This window comes from Mobula hypostoma, chromosome 6, assembly GCF_963921235.1.
Source record: "Mobula hypostoma chromosome 6, sMobHyp1.1, whole genome shotgun sequence".
NCBI classification, from domain to species: Eukaryota; Metazoa; Chordata; class Chondrichthyes; order Myliobatiformes; family Myliobatidae; genus Mobula; species Mobula hypostoma.
In genome coordinates, this window is record NC_086102.1 from 172,184,228 (window position 1) to 172,205,949 (window position 21,722).

General features: G+C 39.3%; 1 protein-coding gene across 4 annotated transcripts in view; it reads left to right on the top strand.

Annotated features, from left to right (window-relative positions):
• kcnj3a (potassium inwardly rectifying channel subfamily J member 3a) overlaps positions 1-21,722 on the top strand; it is a 201,386-nt gene that overhangs the window by 45,164 nt on the left and 134,500 nt on the right. The gene's annotated exons all lie outside the window — the stretch shown is intronic.

The following is a 21,722-nucleotide window of genomic DNA, read 5'->3' on the forward strand; positions in this document are numbered from 1 at the left end:
ATTACATATAATAGGACTTGCTAAAATAAATTGATTGAACCCAAAAAATCTTCGGAATTGAAATCATATATGTAAAGTATGCTTAACTATTGGATTATTCATTTGTTTATACAATTTAGAAGAAATAAAAGGAAGCGAAGTTCCTAAAATCAAACCCAAAGAAGACCCTTGTAATGAATTACATTCAAGATTTACCCACTGTGGATTTAAAGATACATCCAAATCTCATAACCAAAATTTTAAGTATCGAGTACTAATTGCCCAATAAAAGAATCTAAAATTCAGGAGGGCGAGCTCCCCCTCTTTTTTCAGATTTCTGTAAATACCTTTTATCTAGCCTAGGATTTTTGTTCTGCCATATATGTGAGGAAATTTTTGAACTAACATTATCAAAAAAAGATTTTGGGATAAAAATTGGAACCGAGTGAAATACATATAGAAATTTAGGCAAAATAATCATCTTAATAGCATTAATCCGACCAATCAAAGACAAAGATATTGGTGACCATTTAGTAAACAAAAGTTTAATCTGATCAATTAAAAGTAAAAAATTAGCTTTAAATAAATCTTTATACTTTTTCGTAATTATAATCCCTAAATATATAAATGAGTCAGTAACCAATTTAAATGGTAAACATCCATAAATAGGTACCTGCTTATTTAGGGGAAATAGTTCACTCTTATTAAGATTTAATTTGTAGCCAGAAAAATTACTAAACTGAGCCAACAAAGCTAAAATAGCAGGAATTGACTTCTCTGGATTAGAGATATATAATAACAAATCATCTGCATATAGTGATAATTTATGTATTTCGTCTCCGCGGGTAATACCAAAAATATTGGGTGAGTCATGGATAGCAATTGCTAAAGGTTCAAGGGCGATATTAAATTGTAAAGGACTAAGAGGGCATCCTTGCCTAGTACCACGAAATAGACGAAAAAAGGGAGATCTTTGATTATTAGCACAAACCGAAGCTGCCGGGGAATAATATAACAATTTAATCCAAGATATAAATATCAAACTAAAATTAAATTTCTCAAGCACACTAAATAAATTAGGCCATTCAACTCTGTCAAAAGCTTTCTCAGCATCTAATGAGTTAATACATTCCGGGGTAATAAGTGAAGGGGTATAAACAATATTCATTAACCTCCTAATATTAAAGAATGAATAACGATTTTTGATAAATCCAGTTTGGTCCATAGATATAATTTGTGGTAATACCTTCTCTAACCTAGTTGCTAAAATTTTTGAAAAAATTTTTGAGTCTACATTCAAAAGAGATATCGGTGTGTATGATGCACAATCAGTAGGATCTTTATTCTTTTTAAGAATTAAGGAAATAGAGGCTTCATAAAATGATTGTGGTAATTTACCTAAACTGATTGCTTCTTTGAATATTCTAGACAACCACGGAGAGAGAATAGAGGAAAAGGATTAAAAAAATTCCACTGTAAACCCGTCTGGACCGGGTGCTTTACCAGAATTCAACGATTGTAATAGAAGTTTCTAATGATAAACAATCTTCAGGTGATAATTTCGGAAAATTCAGTTTACTTAAAAAATCATGCATGGTATTAAAATCATGAGGAAAATCAGAGTGATATAAAGAGGTATAAAATTCTTGAAAGGTTTTGTTTATCCCGTCATGATCAACTGTCAAAGTATCATCGTGTTTGCGAATCTTAGTAATTTGACGTTTAACCGAAGCAAATTTCAATTGATTAGCCAATAGTTTACCCGATTTATCACTATGAATATAAAAACCACTTTTAGTTCTCATTAATTGATTTTCAATTGAGGATGTTAATAGTAAGCTATGTTCCAACTGAAGTTCAACTCCGTGTTTGTACAGCTCCTAACTAGGAGCAATAGCGTATTTTTTATCAATTTCTTTAATTTTATCAACCAACAAGAGTATCATTCTTAGCACGCTTTTTCAAACCAGCCGAATAGGAAATAATCTGACCATGGATATAAGCTTTAAAAGCGTCCCAAACTGTTCCATTGGAAACTCCTTCCATAGTATTAACTGAAAAAAAGAAATCAATATGTCCCTTCATAAGCTTAACAAAGTCCAAATCTTGAAGCAAAATAGGGTTAAATCACCATTGTCTATTAGTAGAAGAAGTATCCATTAACTTGATAGAAAGTTTCATTGGAGCATGATCTGAAATGGCAATAATGTCATAATTACAATCAATTACAGATGGGATTAATTGAGAGTCAATAAAAAGATAGTCAATTCAAAAATAAGAATGATGGACATGTGAAAAGAATGAGAATTCTTTGTCCTTTGGGTGTAGAAATCTCCAAATTTCTGAAATCCCAGAATCAATCATAAAAGAGTTAATAAGTGTAGCCAACTTAGTCGATAAAGCCGGACTACCTATGGATCTGTCCAACATGGGATTCAAACATAAATTAAAATCACCGCCAATTATCAACATATACTCATTTAAGTTAGGAAAGGAAGTGATTATGTGTTTAAAAAATTCAATGCAGGTGTCTCAACTGGAACTATGATCGCTGAAGTGACACCAGGTTGATGGGTGATATCAACCTACTAGGTTGATAGGTTAAAACAAATGGAAAACTACAACACAATACAGGAAGATGTTTGTAAATATAGTTTCAATATAGGCAGGAATTAGACAATTAGATAAGGAAGAAGTGTATAACTTGGTGGGAAGTATCAGAAAGCCTTCCACCCATCAGAAAGTAAGTGACATAGTAAACTGAGCTATGGGGGTATGGATGCTAAGTCGCTAGAAGTAATGCAAATTGGTTTATCCTTGTCACAGTTGGGAGTAGTTGTTATTATTAGGTAGATTTGCATCTGACATTTGGCAATTATTTAAAGACCATTAGATCACAATTAAGGGCCAACATGTCCCGATGGTGGAAAAAACCATAGTGTCAATGTTTGGAACCTTGGAGGATGAGAATACTGTCAACTTAGTCAAAAGGGAAAAAGAAGCTTATGTGAGGTTTAGCAAACTGAAGACAGACAGGGTCCTTGAGGAATATAAAGGAAGCAGGAAAGAACTTAAATGGAAAAGGAGGGGTCAGGAAATGCCCTTTGCAAGTAGGATTAAGGAGAATCCCAAGGTATTTTATACATACATTAAAAGAAGTGGTAACAAGGATGAAAGTAGGATCAGTCAAGGACAAAGGAAGGAATTTGTGCCTGACGCTAGAGGAAGTGGAAGAGGTACTGAATGTACACTTTGCATCAGTATTCAATAAGGAGAAGCAGTGGAGAATAGTGAGATCACAGAGGGCTGTGTTGACAGTCTAGGGAGCTTGATATCATGAAGGGACTGCGTTGTGTCTTTTCAAGAACATTAAGATAAGTCCCCAGAGTCAGATGAGATCGATCCCAGGTTATTGAGAGAAGCAAAAGAGATTACTGGGGCCTTGGAAGAGATATTTGAATCCACTTTATCCACAAGAAAAATCTCAGAGGATTTGAGAATAGCCAGTGTTGTTCCTTTTCTTAAGAAGGAAAAATGGAAAACTACATTCCTTTTCTTAAGAAGGAAAAATGTGAAAACTGGAAGATGGTACATTTGTAGTAGGGAAATCATTGAAGAAAATCCTTAGGGATGGAATATATTCACATCTGGAAAAGCACAGACTCATTCAGCATGGCTTTGTATGGGTAGGAGGTAACGAACATGATTGATGAGGGTAAGGCAGTGGATGTTGTCTTTAGTCAGTGAACTTTAGTAAAGCATCTGTATTTACTCAGGAGATGGACACACAGTCTACGAAAGTGAGGCAAAGTGGCATCAACTTCATGGACCCTTTACAGAGGAGGAGGTGCATGTTGCCCTGAGGCAAATCAGGGTAGATAAATCCCCAGGGCTTGACAAGGTGTTCCCTCGGACCCCATGGGAGGCAAGTGCAGAAATTGGTGGGGCCCTAGCAGAGATACTTAAATCATCCTTAGTGACAAGGGAGGTCCCAGGCGATTGGATGACAGCCAAAGTTATTCTGCTGTTTAAGAAAAGCTCTAAAAATAAGCCAAGAAATTATAGGCTGGTGAGCCTGACATCAGTAGTGGGAAAGTTATTGGAAAGTATTCTAAGGGACTGGATATATAAGTATTTGGATAAACATGGACTGATTAATGATAGTCAGCATGGCTTCATACATGATAGGTCATGTTTAACCAATCTTATGAATTTTTTTGAGGAAGTTACCAGGAAATTTAATGAGAGCGAGTCAGTGGATATTGTCTACATGGAATTTAGCAAGGCATTTGACAAGGTCCTGCATGGGAGGTTGGTCATGAAGTTTCAATATGGAGGCTTTGGAGAGGATGCAGAAGTGATTCACCAGGATACTCATATTTTTGCTCTTGTTAGGTGTCCAGAACAACAAAGGAATGTGAGAATACTGATTGTGAACTGTTTTTAGATCGGTTAAGCAAGCTTCACTTGAGAACTGTAGTCGTGTGTGGTATTTGGTGTTATTGATGACTCTTCCATTTGTTGTTACCAGGGTCTCCTTATTACGGCTCTGTGTGGTTTAACAGGGGAACTGTTTGCTTCTTGTTACTAATTGCTTAATAAAACTTTTTTCAGACATGTTGATTGCATGATAATCCTGTTGTGATCAACTGGAATTTTACAACATAAATGCTCATTCATTTCTCGGGTGATTCACAGGTGATGCCTTGGTTGTATCCTTTTTGTTTTGGTGTAGGGAATGGCCTCATACCCACTCCCACCTGAAGCGAGGATGCACTTGAAAAACTGTCAAATATCTTTCATGACACAGAATAATATAAAATACTTTATCAGCATTAAAAAAAATCAGGGCCAGTTTCATTTAATGCTCTAATATGCCCCTTTGGCTAATGCTTATGGTTAAACCATTGCAAGAGTCAATTGCAAGTGCTTGCTTTATCTTGATGGAAAACTCCAGAACCAGGGGTGTGGATTCCAGATGTAATTGGCTATTTAGAAGTGAGATTAGGGGAAATTACTTCAGTGGCAAGTTTTGAATCTTTTAAATTTCCTAACTTAAAAGGCAGTCAGAACTCTATGTGGTCTGTACTTTCATTTTTAGACTTTTGAATATTTAAGGGGATTAGGGATATGGGGATAAGAGAGAGAAGTGGATTTGTGGTGGAGAATCAGCATATGTTATTGAATGCAGAGCAGACTAAAATGGGATAGGATAATATTTCTTATGTTTCGTCACTTTTAATACTGCTTTTACATTTTGAAACACATGAACTAACAAATGGAAATAAGGACATCGGCTTTAAGGACAAAGTGTGGAAGTTACTTTAAGTGGTGCTGGTGTTTAAATTTTACCCATTTTGTGATGATTGAAAGCTGAACAATGTGGGGCGCAGGAGTTGCTGTGAGCTGGCATGTGTACAGATTATTCCTGTTTCTTTCAGTTCAGCCTTCTGGATATCCTGCCGTTTAGCATCTCAAGACTGCATAACCAATTATTGTTTCTTGCCAGGGGTGTGTTGATGCTCTGGAACTGCATCAAGATTTTGTAAACTCTGAGACTACATGGTGCAGCCAAAGAAAACTTGTCACAATTATGTTTGTGACTACAACCATCCAAATGTGCCAACTGCTTAGGGAATTTATGCCATCAAAATTATGTTTTGTATCTGGTTGTAATCAGCATCACCTGCACCTTTTAACTAGATCATTATGTGATTTTAGGCTTCATTGGGGATTAATTTTGGAATGTGCACATTAAACTCTGTTTGAAGGATGCTGCCACGATTATTTAGATTTTGCTGAAGGTTGAGGAGAAGTGGCCTTATTTTAACAAATACATGGATGATGTCCAAATGGACCTTAAAATGACAGAAGTAAAGGTCAAGGGTTTTTTTTTGCCAGATAGGATTTAAGGAGGGTCAATAGGACAAAGGCTTCTACAAGTCTTTGGGAAGGTATGTAACTTCTGCCCCTTGGGACTTTCCACGGGATTTGCTGCATGCTGCGGGTAGACCTCTTCCGATGAAGCCAGGGCTGTATTTGTCCTCTGATGGCAAAAGTGTCCCTGAACTGGAGTGTCCCTAGATTGGAGAGTGGCTCATGTTGTTCCGTTGTTTAAAAAAGGATCGAAAAGTAATCCGGGAAATTATAGGCCGGTGAGTTTAACGTCAGTAGTAGGTAAGTTATTGGAGGGAGTACTAAGAGGCAGAATCTACAAGCATTTGGATAGACAGGGGCTTATTAGGGAGAGTCAACATGGCTTTGTGCGTGGTAGGTCATGTTTGACCAATCTATTGGAGTTTTTTGAGGAGGTTACCAGGAAAGTGGATGAAGGGAAGGCAGTGGATATTGTCTACATGGACTTCAGTAAGGCCTTTGACAGGGTCCCGCATGGGAGGTTAGTTAGGAAAATTCAGTCGCTAGGTATACATGGAGAGGTGGTAAATTGGAATAGACATTGGCTCAGTGGAAGAAGCCAGAGAGTGGTGGTAGAGAATTGCTTCTCTGAGTGGAGGCCTGTGACTAGTGGTGTGCCACAGGGATCAGTGCTGGGTCCATTGTTATTTGTCATCTATATCAATGATCTGGATGATAATGTGGTAAACTGGATCAGCAAGTTTGCTGATGATACAAAGATTGGAGGTGTAGTAGACAGTGAGGAAGGTTTTCAGAGCCTGCAGAGGGACTTGGACCAGCTGGAAAAATGGGCTGAAAAATGGCAGATGGAGTTTAATACTGACAAGTGTGAGGTATTGCACGTTAGAAGGACAAACCAACGTAGAACATACAGGGTTAATGGTAAGGCACTGAGGAGTGCAGTGGAACAGAGGGATCTGGGAATACAGATACAAAATTCCCTAAAAGTGTCGTCACAGGTAGATAGGGTCGTAAAGAGAGCTTTTGGTACATTGGCCTTTATTAATCGAAGTATTGAGTATAAGAGCTGGAATGTTATGATGAGGTTGTGTAAGGCATTGGTGAGGCCGAATCTGGAGTATTGTGTTCAGTTTTGGTCACCAATTTACAGGAAGGATATAAATAAGGTTGAAAGAGTGCAGAGAAGGTTTACAAGGATGTTGCAGGGACTTGAGAAACTCCGTTACAGAGAAAGGTTGAATAGGTTAGGACTTTATTCCCTGGAGCGTAGAAGAATGAGAGGAGATTTGATAGAGGTATATAAAATTATCATGGGTATAGATAGAGTGAATGCAAGCAGGCCTTTTCCACTGAGGCAAGGGGAGAAAAAAACCAGAGGACATGGGTTAAGGGTGAGGGGGGAAAAGTTTAAAGGGAACATTAGGGGGGGCTTCTTCACACAGAGAGTGGTGGGAGTATGGAATGAGCTGCCAGATGAGGTGGTAAATGCGGGTTCTTTTGTAACATTTAAGAATAAATTGGACAGATACATGGATGGGAGGTGTATGGAGGGATATGGTCCGTGTGCAGGTCAGTGGGACTAGGCAGAAAATGGTTCGGCACAGCCAAGAAGGGCCAAAAGGCCTGTTACTGTGCTGTAGTTTCTATGGTTTCTATGATTGTTACGTTGTGTGGTGTTTCTTGCTCCATATAGACTCCCTGTATTGATCATTAACATAAAGAGATATTTCCTGTTGAATGCTATAATTGAATGTGGCATCATCAAAGGATAATGATCAATATTAATCACCTAGAAAAGTTGCATTACTCCTTCAATCAGAGGTAATCGTGTTTGCCCAACATTATTCAGATATGGTATTGGACCAATCGGTGGCTCTTTGAGGCTATACACTCTATTATTGGTTCTTGTTAGTCCTGGTGAGCATGCATGCAGTATGAGGTTTGAAGTTATAAACATGTAATGAAAATAACTATTGATCATGAGCTGCACTTTCAATGCCTGGGACAGTCTTGATATTCTCTTCAGTACATTGCAGAGAGAAAGGGTCTTCTCCTTTTTGTTTCCTATAATAGGACAACTGTGAAGGCATGGCCCTTACCTGTTGTTTGCCACAAGAGGATGTAGAAGAGGCAAAGTAAGGCAAAAATTAACAAAATCTTTATGTGGTTAATTGTTCTTCAGAAGGCTGAGACAACGGGGAAGCCTATGCTGTTGTATAAAAGACCAACAAAATTTCATAGTGAAATGGAATAGATGAGATGACAAGTTATTTGGGTCTCACAGCTGCTGGGTGATGATAATGTCTAGCAAGCATAGGCTACTGTCTTCTTCGCAATCAATACTTTATTAATAGTTGATTCATCATCTTCAACATGGCAGAACACATTTTGAAAATGAGTGTGATTGATATATTATATTGACAATTGGAGGTTCTACAAGAGATGGAAACTAGCCTTTCCATCACCAGGAAAGTCTGGGTTACGTAAGAATGTTCTCTGCTTGCCTGAATGCATCCAGCTCTAATCACATTAAGAATGCTTATTCCTAGCCTGAATGATTGAAGATGCAAACACATCAAAGAATGCATTAAACTCTCCTTGGGCTTCCAGCTGGTTACAAGTATTGATTCTAACCAATGTTTCAATGAAAAACTCTGCCACCTTCATCAGGGATGACGTCTGAGTATTAATCCTCATCCAATCAGGTTTCCGCTGTCCCACCTTGTTTACAATCGAATTCCAGTTCTTACTTAAAGCGAGACCTCCATCTTTGTTAAAATTCTTTTTCTCCAGTTTTATTTCAATGGCTTTCTTCACCAGGCGGTTCCAAAAGACCTGGTGCGGCACAATAGTTTTGTGCCATCCTGCTACCGCTGATTTCTCCAGGTAACCCAAAGAGATACATTTCCTGTACTCCTTGTTGCAGGTTTCCACCATGAATCTCATCTGGCTATTATTAACTCATCTGGATGAGTGTAACCCAGTTATTGGGGAGGTTTGACTTCATTATAGAAAAAGACTGCTAATTTACTGCGCAAGTCTCCTTTGTTTTCTTGTTCTTAGCCTTAAATATACTCAACAACCAAGCGAATGAATTGCTTTGGAAGTGCAGTATTTTCTACCTCTAAAGCAATTCTTCCTCGTTTTGGAGACACAAGAGACTACAGATTCTGGAATCTGGAGCAGCAAACAGTTTGTTCGAGGAACACAGCAGCATCTGTGGAGGGGGAGGAATTGTTGCAGATTTGGAACGAGTGGATTTCCCTATTTCCTCACCAATCACAATTACAAAGGCGGGAGGAGAAGATAGCGCGCGCAGCTCTCTGGTGAAAATGATATCATCTCTGTTAAATAGGGGCCGTGGACAATTCTGATTTGATGAAGACAGATGTGAAAGCACAGAGGAACATCTGGAGAAATTTCTGAAACGCCGGTTCGCTGCTGTTGTTACTGCGCAATTGAGAATCTCCGGAGGGTGGGCCCCAAAATCCCCAGCTTTGCCTGCTGCTGGCGACCGAGATTGAGGTCGAATCGTTCGGATAGAGATGGTGCTCGGTACTCAGTGTCGGAGGGCTGATCAGAGGCTCGAAGTTTTCGGACGACTCAGAGTTGGACTGTGGTCGAGCATGGCAGGGAGAGTTTTCTTCCTTCTCCCGTCTGCGTGAGATGTGGGACATTCGAGAGACTTTGAACTTTTTACTGTACCAGAGTCTGTTCTTCATCAAGTTATGGTACTGTTGTACAGTTGTAACTATTTGTTATAATTATGTGGTTTTGTTAGTTTTTTCAGTCTTGGTCTGTCCTGTGTTTTGTGATATCACACCGGAGGAATAATGTATCATTTCTTAATGCATGCATTACTAAATGACAATAAAAAGAGGACTGCGTGTCCTCATAATCTAATCTAATCTAATCCAATCCTCCAGATCAGAGCCAGTTTGGACCTTACAATTCTCGAGTCATCCTTCATATTTGCCCTATTGATAGTCATCATATGCAAATAATACCTTTTATCTGTAAACCACAAATACTTGAGTTTGTGGCTGCAAGAGTCTAGCTGAGTGATGAAATATTGTGTTCTTCAATTTCTGTTCATTAGCCAAAGCCTGCTAATTGTAAGTTCTTGAACAATTCTTTATTATTATCATGGAAAAGGATAGAATCAAAGAGGACAGGAAAATTTTTAATTGGGGAAAGGCAAATTATGAGGCTATAAGGCTAGAACTTGCGGGTGTGAATTGGGATGATGTTTTTGCAGGGAAATGTACTATGGACATGTGGTCAATGTTTAGAGATCTCTTGCAGGATGTAAGGGATAAATTTGTCCCGGTGTGGAAGATAAAGAATGGTAGGGTGAAGGAACCATGGGTGACAAGTGAGGTGGAAAATCTAGTCTGGAGGAAGAAGGCAGCATATATGAGGTTTAGGAAGCAAGGATCAGATGGGTCTATTGAAGAATATAGGGAAGCAAGAAAGGAGCTTAAGAAGGGGCTGAGAAGAGCAAGAAGGGGGCATGAGAAGGCCTTGGCGAGTAGGGTAAAGGAAAACCCCAAGGCATTCTTCAATTATGTGAAGAAAAAAAGGATGACAGGAGTGAAGGTAGGACCAATTAGAGATAAAGATGGGAAGATGTGCCTGGAGGCTGTGGAAGTGAGCGAGGTCCTCAATGAATACTTCTCTTCGGTATTCACCAATGAGAGGGAACTTGATGATGGTGAGGACAATATGAGTGAGGTTGATGTTCTGGAGCATGCTGATATTAAGGGAGAGGAGGTGTTGGAATTGTTAAAATACATTAGGACAGATAAGTCCCCAGGGCCTGACGGAATATTCCCCAGGCTGCTCCACGAAGCGAGAGAAGAGATTGCTGAGCCTCTGGCTAGGATCTTTACGTCCTCGTTGTCCAGGGGAATGGTACCGGAGGATTGGAGGGAGGCGAATGTTGTTCCCTTGTTCAAAAAAGGTAGTAGGGATAGTCCGGGTAATTATAGACCAGTGAGCCTTACGTCTGTGGTGGGAAAGCTGTTTGGAAAGATTCTTAGAGATAGGATCTATGGGCATTTAGAGAATCATGGTCTGATCAGGGACAGTCAGCATGGCTTTGTGAAGGGCAGATCGTGTCTAACAAGCCTGATAGAGTTCTTTGAGGAGGTGACCAGGTATATAGATGAGGGTAGTGCAGTGGATGTTATCTATATGGATTTTAGTAAGGCATTTGACAAGGTTCCACACGGTAGGCTTATTCGGAAGGTCAGAAGGCATGGGATCCAGGGAATTTTGGCCAGGTGGATTCAGAATTGGCTTGCCTGCAGAAGGCAGAGGGTGGTGGTGGAGGGAGTACATTCAGATTGGAGGGTTGTGACTAGTGGTGTCCCACAAGGATCTATTCTGGGACCTCTACTTTTCGTGATTTTTATTAATGACCTGGAATTGGGGGTAGAAGGGTGGGTTGGCAAGTTTGCAGACGACACAAAGGTTGGTGGTGTTGTAGATAGTGTAGAGAATTGTCGAAGATTGCAGAGAGACATTGATAGGATGCAGAAGTGGGCTGAGAAGTGGCAGATGGAGTTCAACCCGGAGAAGTGTGAGGTGGTACACTTTGCAAGGACAAACTCCAAGGCAGAGTACAAAGTAAATGGCAGGATACTTGGTAGTGTGGAGGAGCAGAGGGATCTGGGGGTACATGTCCACAGATCCCTGCAAGTTGCCTCACAGGTGGGTAGGGTAGTTAAGAAAGCTTATGGGGTGTTAGCTTTCATAAGTTGAGGGATAGAGTTTAAGAGTCGTGATGTAATGATGCAGCTCTATAAAACTCTGGTTAGGCCACACTTGGAGTACTGCGTCCTGTTCTGGTTGCCTCACTATAGGAAGGATGTGGAAGCATTGGAAAGGGTACAGAGGAGATTTACCAGGATGCTGCCTGGTTTAGAGAGCATGCATTATGATTAGAGATTAAGGGAGCTAGGGCTTTACTCTCTGGAGAGAAGGAGAATGAGAGGAGACATGATAGAGGTGTACAAGATAATAAGAGGGATGGATAGAGTGGATAGCCAGCGCCTCTTCTCCAGGACACCACTGCTGAATACAAGAGGACATGGCTTTAAAGTAAGGGGTGGGAAGTTCAAGGGGGATATTAGAGGAAGGTTTTTTACTCAGAGTGGTTGGTGCGTGGAATGCACTGCCTGAGTCAGTGGTGGAGGCAGATACACTAGTGAAGTTCAAGAGACTACTAGACAGGTACATGGAGGAATTTAAGGTGGGGGCTTATATGGGAGGCAGGGTTCGAGGGTCGGCATAACATTGTGGGCCGAAGGACCTGTACTGTGCTGTACTGTTCTATGTTCTCTGTTCTTAATTACCTCTTCAAAATGTCAAAATTGACAAAAAATCTAAAACTCTTTCCTTTCCACCAACCAGGGAACCAAACATTCCTTCCAGTGAAGCATATTTTGTACTACAAATTTAGTGTTCCTCTTTTGTTTCTTATGAATTTGTTTCCTATTGACTTGGGAAACCACTTTGAAGGATGTCTGTAAATTCCTGGATGCCTATGCCTTTTCCATCCCATTTCTAGTTTGTCCTCTCTCGCCTTGATCTCCCACCCTGTCCCAGTGAAGTTTATTGTAAGTAGTAGCTCATTTTCTGTTGACAAAAACAGGTTTTCGAGATCCTTGTAGAAATGTAGCAGTTTCAGTTGCTCAGCTAATATTCACTTGTACATTGGAGTGCCGGAGGGTGAGGGGAGATCTGATAGAGGTTCACAAGATTATGAGAGGCATAGATAGAGTGGACAGAGAGTATCTGTTTCTGTCTAATATCAGAGGGCATACATTTAAGGTGAGAGTGGGTGGGTTCAAAGGGGATGTGAGGGTAAGTTTTTTACTCAGAGAGTCGGGGATGCCCGGTATGGTGGTAGAGGCAAATACATTAAAGGCTTTTAAGAGACGTTTGGATAGGTACATGGATGTAAGGAAGATGGAGGGATATGGATGTGGCATTGATAGGAGGGATGAGTATTAGGGTGTTTTTGATTTGCTTTTTAGCTGGTTTGGCACAACTGTGTGAGCGGAAATGCCTGTTCCTGTGATGTACTGTTCTATATTCTATTTCTAGTATTCTGTTGTTTTCCCTCTTCTGTGCTGAAGTTTCAGATTTTAATTTGTTGCTTTCATTTTAGACCTGTTCTGGATATACAGGTATGCTTTCATTTATCAATACTCAATTTATTGAATTTTCAGAATAACACCACTGTTACTTCAGAGTATGTGTCTGATTTCATAGAGTCATACAATCATAGAGCTACACATCGCAGAAACAGGCCCTTCCGACCAACTTGTCTGTAATGTCCAGGTTGCCTAATTGATCAAGTCCCATTCATCTTTGTTTTGCCTTTTAAACTTTCCCGATGCATGTACTGTCCATATGCTTTTTAAATGAAATTATACCTGCCTCTATCACTTCCTCTGGCAGTGTACTCCATATACTCTCTGCACCCCACGTGGAGAAAGTTGCCCCTCAGGTCCTATTTAAGTCTTTGTCCTCTCACTTTAAAATTAAGCTCTCTGTTTATGAATGACTTTACGCTGGGGAAAGGACTTAGCTATGTTCCTCATGACTTTACGCTGGGGAAAGGACTTATCTATGTTCCTCATGACTTTATGAACATCTGTAAGGTCACCCCTCAGCCTGTTATGTCCAGGCAAAAAAAAAATTCTAATCTCTCCAGGCTCTTCTTATAAGCCAAAACCTACACAGTTGACAACATCCTTGTAAACTTTTTATACACCTTTACTAGTTTAATGACAGCCTTCCTATAGCGGGGTGACCAGTACTCCAAGCATGGCCTTATCAATGTCTTGTACAGCTGTAACATGATATCCCAACTCCTGTACTCAATACTGTGATTGATGAAGTCGAGACTGCAAAATACTGCCTTCACTATCTTGTCCACCTGAGTTGCCATTTCCAAGGAACTGTGTAGCTATTACTCTAGGTTTCTCTGTTCTACAACACTCCCCTCCCACCCCAGAGCTCTACCATTTTACTGTGCAGATCCTGCTCTGGTTTGTGTTACCAAAATACAACAGCTTGCATTTGTGTGATTTGTGATTCTATCTCTTGCTATAACAAATAGCATGCCACTCATTGCTCATAGCAATTATTTCAAATGAAATACCCATTATACGCTTCACTTGGCCTTTTCAATTTGCAAAATTTTGCCTTACCAAACATTTTCCGGGAATGCATGCCTATAGTAATTTAGTTAACATTAAAGTCTGTCCCGAGCCTTGTGGCTCATCAGGCCGGTGAAGCGACTGAGAGTATGAGACTCCTCCCCCCTCCCGTATAGGACACCAGTCTATCGTGAGGTTAACCCCCAGCATTTGCCGCTACCCATTTTCAGCTGGGTGGACTGGAACAGTGTGTGGTTAAGTGGCTTGCTCGAAGACACAACACGCTGCTTTGTCCAAGACTCGAACCCACAACCTTCAAATTGTGAGCCCAACACCCTAACCACTTGGCCATCGCCACACCTATAGTAATTTAGGATGGTAGTATCTTTTGTTACTTACAAGCCTTTGCCACTCTTATTCCACCATCATCACTTGTGTCATTCAATTTCTCCTGGTCTCTATTCCAACACTATTCCCTCTGTCCAACATTCCAACAACCACCCCACCCTCTCCTCTGTACAACCTAAAACTCATTTCCAACTTTTCTGAGTTTTGATGAAAAGTTATTTATCTGAGACATTAATTCTGTTTCCTTTCCATTGATGCTGCCTGACTGGTAGAGCATTTCCAGTATTTTCTGTTTTTATTTCAGATTTTTAACATCTATAGTATTTTATCCATGAAATACAATCTCTTTGATTAAAGTACTTAAAATTTGCCGTTAGTTTATAAGGGATGGGTGAATATTGAAATAATTTTTATATTTACCAACACATTAAACAGTTATTTTTAATAATATAGTAATGAAAAGCAGATAATGCTTAGAAAACATTAAGATAGCTGATTAATCTCAAACCATGTTAAATTTATGTCTCTATTTGCATAGTGACTTTGTTTCTAGTGGGAAAAACCTGTAAAATGGAATTCACCAGGATTGGTGAACATGACTTGATTAAATAAGTTATTTCTATTGGGGTGTTCTTAAGAGCATAGATCTGAGACAGCAGGCAGCTGGTTCATGCAGCTTTTGTTTCTGCCACTACTGGAAGATGTAACCACAACGTGCTACAATGCTGTTACTTATTGGCTATAGGAACAAATTAATGCTCCATATCTTTAATGATTGCAACAAAAAATCTGCACCTTTAAATGTATCTTTTTTTTAAAACCATAAATAATAATGACCATATAAATTGATAATGGTCAATGTCATAACTAATGCACAGCATATATAGAGGGCTGTTCGGTCCCTGACATGTATCATACTGGATAATGCAATTGTGATGCTAAGAGCTGGTGTGTGTGCTTTATTAAAGCTGTCCAAATAATGAAATTTGAGTGCTGAAAATGGGCCTGGAATTTGTGATGGTAATATTGCAGAAATTACTCTATAATTCCAACATCATTTTCTGTTGGTTATCTATATCCTGTTAACCAGAGGAATTCAAAAGATCTTGTAATCATATACTGCTTCTATGTGGGCCATAGTTTCTATCAACCCAGAACTAATTTTATATCAACTTCATTTTTAATGCACTGTTGCTGCAAAAGCCTTATTTAATCATGTTACTGAACCATTTTTGAATGTTTTCTTGTAATATTCCTCAAATTAAGTGATCGCTGAGTGCATTGTTAAGCTCATTACTGAACTGGCAATCCTCAGACGAGTTCTTCAATTCAACCACATAAGCTGAAATGGACTCACCTGCCTTTTCATTCCACTTATGACACCTAAAACTTCCTGCAGTCAGTAGTGGTTTTGGTGCTAAGTGTACCTGAACTACATTCATGAAATCAGCAAAGCTCATTTCAGTTGGTTTGGTTGGAAAGGTTAAACTGCTAAGCTAACTGTATGCCTTTCCACCAACTGCACTCAGCAATATTGGCATTCATTACTTATTGGCTATTCCATTTGCTTTAAAATACTGCTGGATTTGTTCAGTATACAACAGCCAGTTATCTGTTGTACAGTCAGGTGCTTCTATCTTTCCAATGTAGCCAGCCATTTCTGCTTTTTTATATTTATTATTACTTTGTCTACTACTCACTGTTTTTAATGCATGAATTTCATACATTTTCTGCCTATTTTTTAACTTGCATGTCTCTGCCCCTTCCCAAAGAAACACGAGTTGTGCTTTTAAAAAAAAATTTGAACATCTCTCTCCCCTTGCAAAAAGAAAAAAAGGTGTTGCACTTCAAGAGGTAGGTAGATGTCTCAGGTTTGTTTTAAAGCTTCCTTGTCACCACTGTTATGATTTGTAACTCCAGAAACTAATTCGGTGAGATGTACACATATAATGTGGTGGCGTGATGATGCATGCTATTCATGTATTTTTACATTTAACCCGGAATTAATTATGCAATCAAATAATGCATAATCATAAGACCGTAAGATATTGGGGAAGGCCATCGAGTCTGCTCCACCAATTCATTATGGCTGATCCAGTTTTCCTCTCGGCCCCAATCTCCTGCCTTCTCCCCGTATTCCTTCTTTCGCCGACCAGTCAAGAATCTGTCAAGCTCTGCCTTAAATATACATAAATATTTGACCTCCACGGCTGCCTGTGGCAAAGAATTCCACAGATTCTCCACTCTCTGGCTAAAAAAATTCCTCCTCGTCTCTGTTCTAAAAGGTTCCCCTTCTATTCTGAGGCTGTGGCCTCTAGTCTTAGACTCCCCCACCATAGAAAACATCCTCTCCACATCCACGCAATCAAGGTTTTTCACCATTTGATAGGTTTCACTGTGGTCACCCAACATTCTTCTGAATTCCAGTGAATACAGGCCCAGAGCCATCAGACGCTCTTCATATGACAAGCCATTCAATCCTGCAATCATTTCCCCGAACCTCTTTTGAACCCTCTTCAGTTTCAGCACATCCTTTCTAAGATAAGAAGCCTAAAACTGCTCACAATACTCCCAAGTGATGCTTCACCAGTGCTTTATAAGGTGTCAACATTACATCCTAGCTTTTATATTCTAGTCCTCTTGAAATGTATGTTGATGTTGCATTTGCTTTCCTTACCACAGACTCAACTTGCAAATTAATCTTTAGGGAATCCTGCACAAGGGCTCCCAAGTCCTTTGCACCTAAATTTTTTGCAGTTTCTCTCCAGTTAGAAAATAGTCAACTCTTTCATTTCTTCTACCAAAATGCAACACCATATAATTCTTGACATATACTTAAAACACTTCATGCCCCTTACACCCGGAACTTCCATCATACTGCTAGTGTCTTCCACAGTGAAGACTAATGCAAAATATTTATTCAGTTCGTCCACTGTTTTGTTGTCCCTCATTAGTAGCTCTCCAGCATAGTTTTCCAGCGGACTGATATCCACTCTCGCCTTTCTTTTCGCTTTATGTAGGTGAAGAAACTTTTGGTATCCTCTTTGACAATATACTTATCAAACAATATATCTACAAAATTGTTCAAATATTGCTGAAATGTTAAATGCTTAACAAACCACATCCCAAATAAAGATGAGTAAGGGGAAGGAAATAGAGAGCCTAGTGACATAGTGTCATGACAACAGCCTTACCCTAAGTGTCGGCAAAACAAAAGATCTGGCCATTGACTTCAGGAAGTTGGGTGGGCGGGGGGGGGGGGAGTGCACATGCTCCTGTTTGCATCAATGGTCCTGAGGTTGAGAGGGTTAAGACCATGAGACATAAGGCCATAAGACGTAGGAGCAGAATTAGGCCATTCAACCCATCAAGTCCGCTCTGCCATTCCATCATGGCTGATCCCAGATCCCACGCAATCCCATACATCTGCCTTCTCACCATATCCTTCGATGCCCTGACTGATAGGGAAACGTTCAACTTCTGCCGTAAATATACCCATGGACTTGGCCACCATCACAGTCTATGTCAGAGCATTCCATAGATTTGCTACTTTCTGGTTAAAAAAATTGCTTCTTACCTCTGTGCTAAAGGGTCATCCCTCAATTTTGAGGCTGTGTCCTGTAGTTCTGGATACCCCAACCATAGGAAACATCCTCTCCACATTCACCCTATCTAGTCCTTTCAATATTTGGTAGGTTTCAATGAGATCCCCCTGCATTCTTCTAAATTCTATTGAATGCAGGCCCAAGATGCCAAACACTCCTCGTATGTTAATCCCTTCATTCCTGGAATCATCCTTGTGAACCTCCTTGGACTCTCACCAATGAAAGCACATCATTTCTGAGATGGGCCCCATATGGGGTTAGGAGCTTCAAGTTTCTAGGTGTGAACATCTCCAGTTGCTCGCCCTGGTCCAACCACATCAAGCTCACCAATGCCTCCACTTCTCAGGAGGCTAAAGAAATTTGATACATCCCCTTTGATTGTCACTAATTTTTATCAGTGCTGCATGGAAAGCTTCCTATCTGAATGCACCGTGGCTTGGTAACTGCTCTGCCTGTAACAGCAAGAAACTGCAGAGAGTTGTGGACGCAGTTCATCACATCATGAAAACCAGCTTCCTCCCCATGAACTCTGTCTACACTTCCCACTGCTTCAGAAAAGCAGTCAACATAATCGACAATCCCACCCACCCTAGACCTTTTCTTCCCCCTCCCTGGAGGCAGAAGATGCAAAAGCCCATACCACCTGGATCAAGGGAGCTTTTAACCCATTGTTATAAAATTGTACCCTATAACATTGTTATAAGAACTATACTCTAGAACGATAAATTGGACTCTTGACATCTCACTATACCTCATTGTGACCTTACATCCTACTGTCCACCTGCAAAGCACTTTCACTTTCAGTGTAACACTTTATTCTGCACTCCTGTTATTGCTTTACCTCATATTACCTCAGTGATCTGTTGTAGTGAATGGATCTGTTAGGATGGTGTGCAGTCCACCGCACCTTTGTACAAATGACAATGATAAACCAATTTACCAAGAAGCTGGAAATCCTCAACAGGTCAGGCAGCATCCGTGGAAGGAGGAGAGCGTTAGTTTCAAATCAATAACTTTTTCTGGGGCTGCCCAGCAAAACCCTCGCTGAGTTGATATGATGCAAACGATGCCTTTCACTGTATGTTTTGATGTACATGTGACAGAAAAGGCTAATTCCGAAAATATTCTTCTCCCCAAGCTTCCACAACCCTCTCAGGTAGAATGCTGATAGCCCAAGGGGAGAAGAGTCAGAAGGCGGCAGAATGGAGTGTTGTCAGAAGTCTAAGTAGTCTACCCCTTATTTTGAGACGGATCTCCGGTTCAAGCCCAGGAAATATATATACTTCAATGTTAAGAATACGAAATAATATAAAAAAACATCTGGAATAATATTGAATCTTCTTTTGAACCCATCTTAACTAAGATAATGTCTGGCTGTTTCAGGCTTGAGACAAACCATCTTCAGGTTGTGCAAGGAGCACTTGGTGTTCTAAGTTCCATTGTGATCATGGAGATGCTTCAGTAATTCCATCAATGGTCAAAGTTAAAAATAAGCTTATTATCAAAGGAAATATCTTCACTAAGTCTTCAGGAGGAACTTTGATTTTCAGTGTTACAGTTAAAGATACCCTGTTGGTTTTGATTCAAAGTCCTCTGAATTGGAAAATAGATAATATTTTATGAGGCAAACCTGTAACCAGTTGAGTTTAGCTGAAAACCTGCAGTCTCCTGAATTTTTCTATCCTGGGCAACAGCCACATTGATCATATGGTATCATTTAGTTACCATGAGGAATCTGATGCTGAAGCATTCTGTGTGCCTTTTGCTCAACACACTGATGTGACTAATTTGTATCTTGGATTAAATTGATATATCATATACCTTTGGCTTCTGTACTTACTAATAATTAGAGATCCCCCTTTTTAAAGCTTTTTTGAGGTACTAGACAGGGCTGTCCTTTAAGCCCCTTACTATTTGATATTGCCTTGGAACCCTTGGCAATCGCTCTTCGTGATTCACTCAGTATATTTGGCGTTATTCGTGGGAATGAGATGCATAAGGTATCATTACTGTATATGCAGATGACCTGTTACCATATATCTCTAATCCAGAGAAATCCATTCCTGCAGTAATACTACTACTTGGTCAGTTTAGTAGTTTTTCTGGTTATAAATTGAATCTTACTAAGAGTGAGCTTTTTCCATTAAATATGCAAGTTCCAATCTATAGACAGTCACCATTTAGACTGGTTACTGATTATTTTACGTATTTGGATGTTAAAATTACTAAGAAGCATAAGGATCTATTTAAAGTTAACTTTTTACCCTTAATTGATCATGTTAAACAACTGTTTACTAAATGGTCTCCATTGTCCCTGTCATTGATTGGTCGAATTAATGCTATTAAGATGATTATTTTACCTAAATTTTTGTATCTATTTCAGGCGGTACCAATCTTCATCTCCAAATCCTTTTTTGATATTATTGATTCTAAAATCTCTTCATATATATGGCAGAATAAAAATCCTAGATTAAGTAAGCAATTGGGAGAACATGCAAACTTCTTGTAGATATCACTAAAATTCTTGGATCCCTGACACCAAAGGCAGCAGGTTTTTGAGTTTTGCTGTTATGCCTTTGCCAACCCGATGACTATATATAGCATTATTTTATTTTTATCAATTTATTATTATAGAACAAATAACGTTGGGCAGTATTATGTTGGTGAATATTCTGGAAAAATCACAATGCACCTAGAGAAAACAGGAAGATGGAAAATATTATGTGCTGCTCTGTTAGTCTGAGTTTTCCCTTGAAGTATAATTCATTTATAAACATTAATAAAAAGTAAAATAAGATCATTGCTCAATTTAGGTTTGAGATAATTCTTTGAATAGATTTCCCTTTGATGTGGTCACCTTGAAGGGTTTTTGGGTCTTGAAATTACTTAAAATGAGTTTTTCTTCTTTGATGGGAAGAAATAAAAATACAGTGTCACTTCTATGTAAATTTAGTAAATTGTTATTCAAATTATACTTCACGATTTAAAAAGTCAGTGAGAGGATCAAAGCCACTACATCAGAGGATTTGTGCCTCAAACTTTGTCAGATCTAAACTGTTTATATTTATTCATCTGAATTGTAGGGCAATGGTCATTTTAATAACAAGGTGCACAATTAGAATTTTTTAAATAGATTTTCCATTAAAGCATCAAGCTCTTTTGTTCTGTTAATCTGTAGATATTGTAAATTATGATACAGTGTTTACTCATTGCTAAAACATTTGGAGTCATACGGCCTGAACAAATCGAAAGCTGGAAGCAAAATTTAGATTCATAGAGCACATTGTTGTTATGAAAACAGTCTTGTTTGGTCACGGCAATGCACTATAAATGGACATCTGTAACGTGTGTCACGCTGAAAGCTTGATGAAAGCTAAGGAGATAAGTAGTTAATGCCCACTGGACATACACAGATGATATGACAAACTGTAGTATGCTGCCCCTTTTGGAGCTCAACTCTCAAGCTAATCCTTTCCCTTTACACAGCTGGGCATGCACTGAATAACTGGAGAAAAATACTGAAGATGTAGGTCCTAATTGTACAGTGGCAGTAACAGTGGAAATCCATTGTTTGATAGTTTTTTTTCTAGATTTCTGAGAAGTGTATAAAGTTAACAAGAGTAATGAACCAAAAGCTCGGGGTATTGCACCGACAAAGACTTCTGCACAAAGTAATTGCTTTCTGACATTGTTTTATTAGGAAAGAGCACATTTGTGAAAATGAGCAAAGGGATACTGA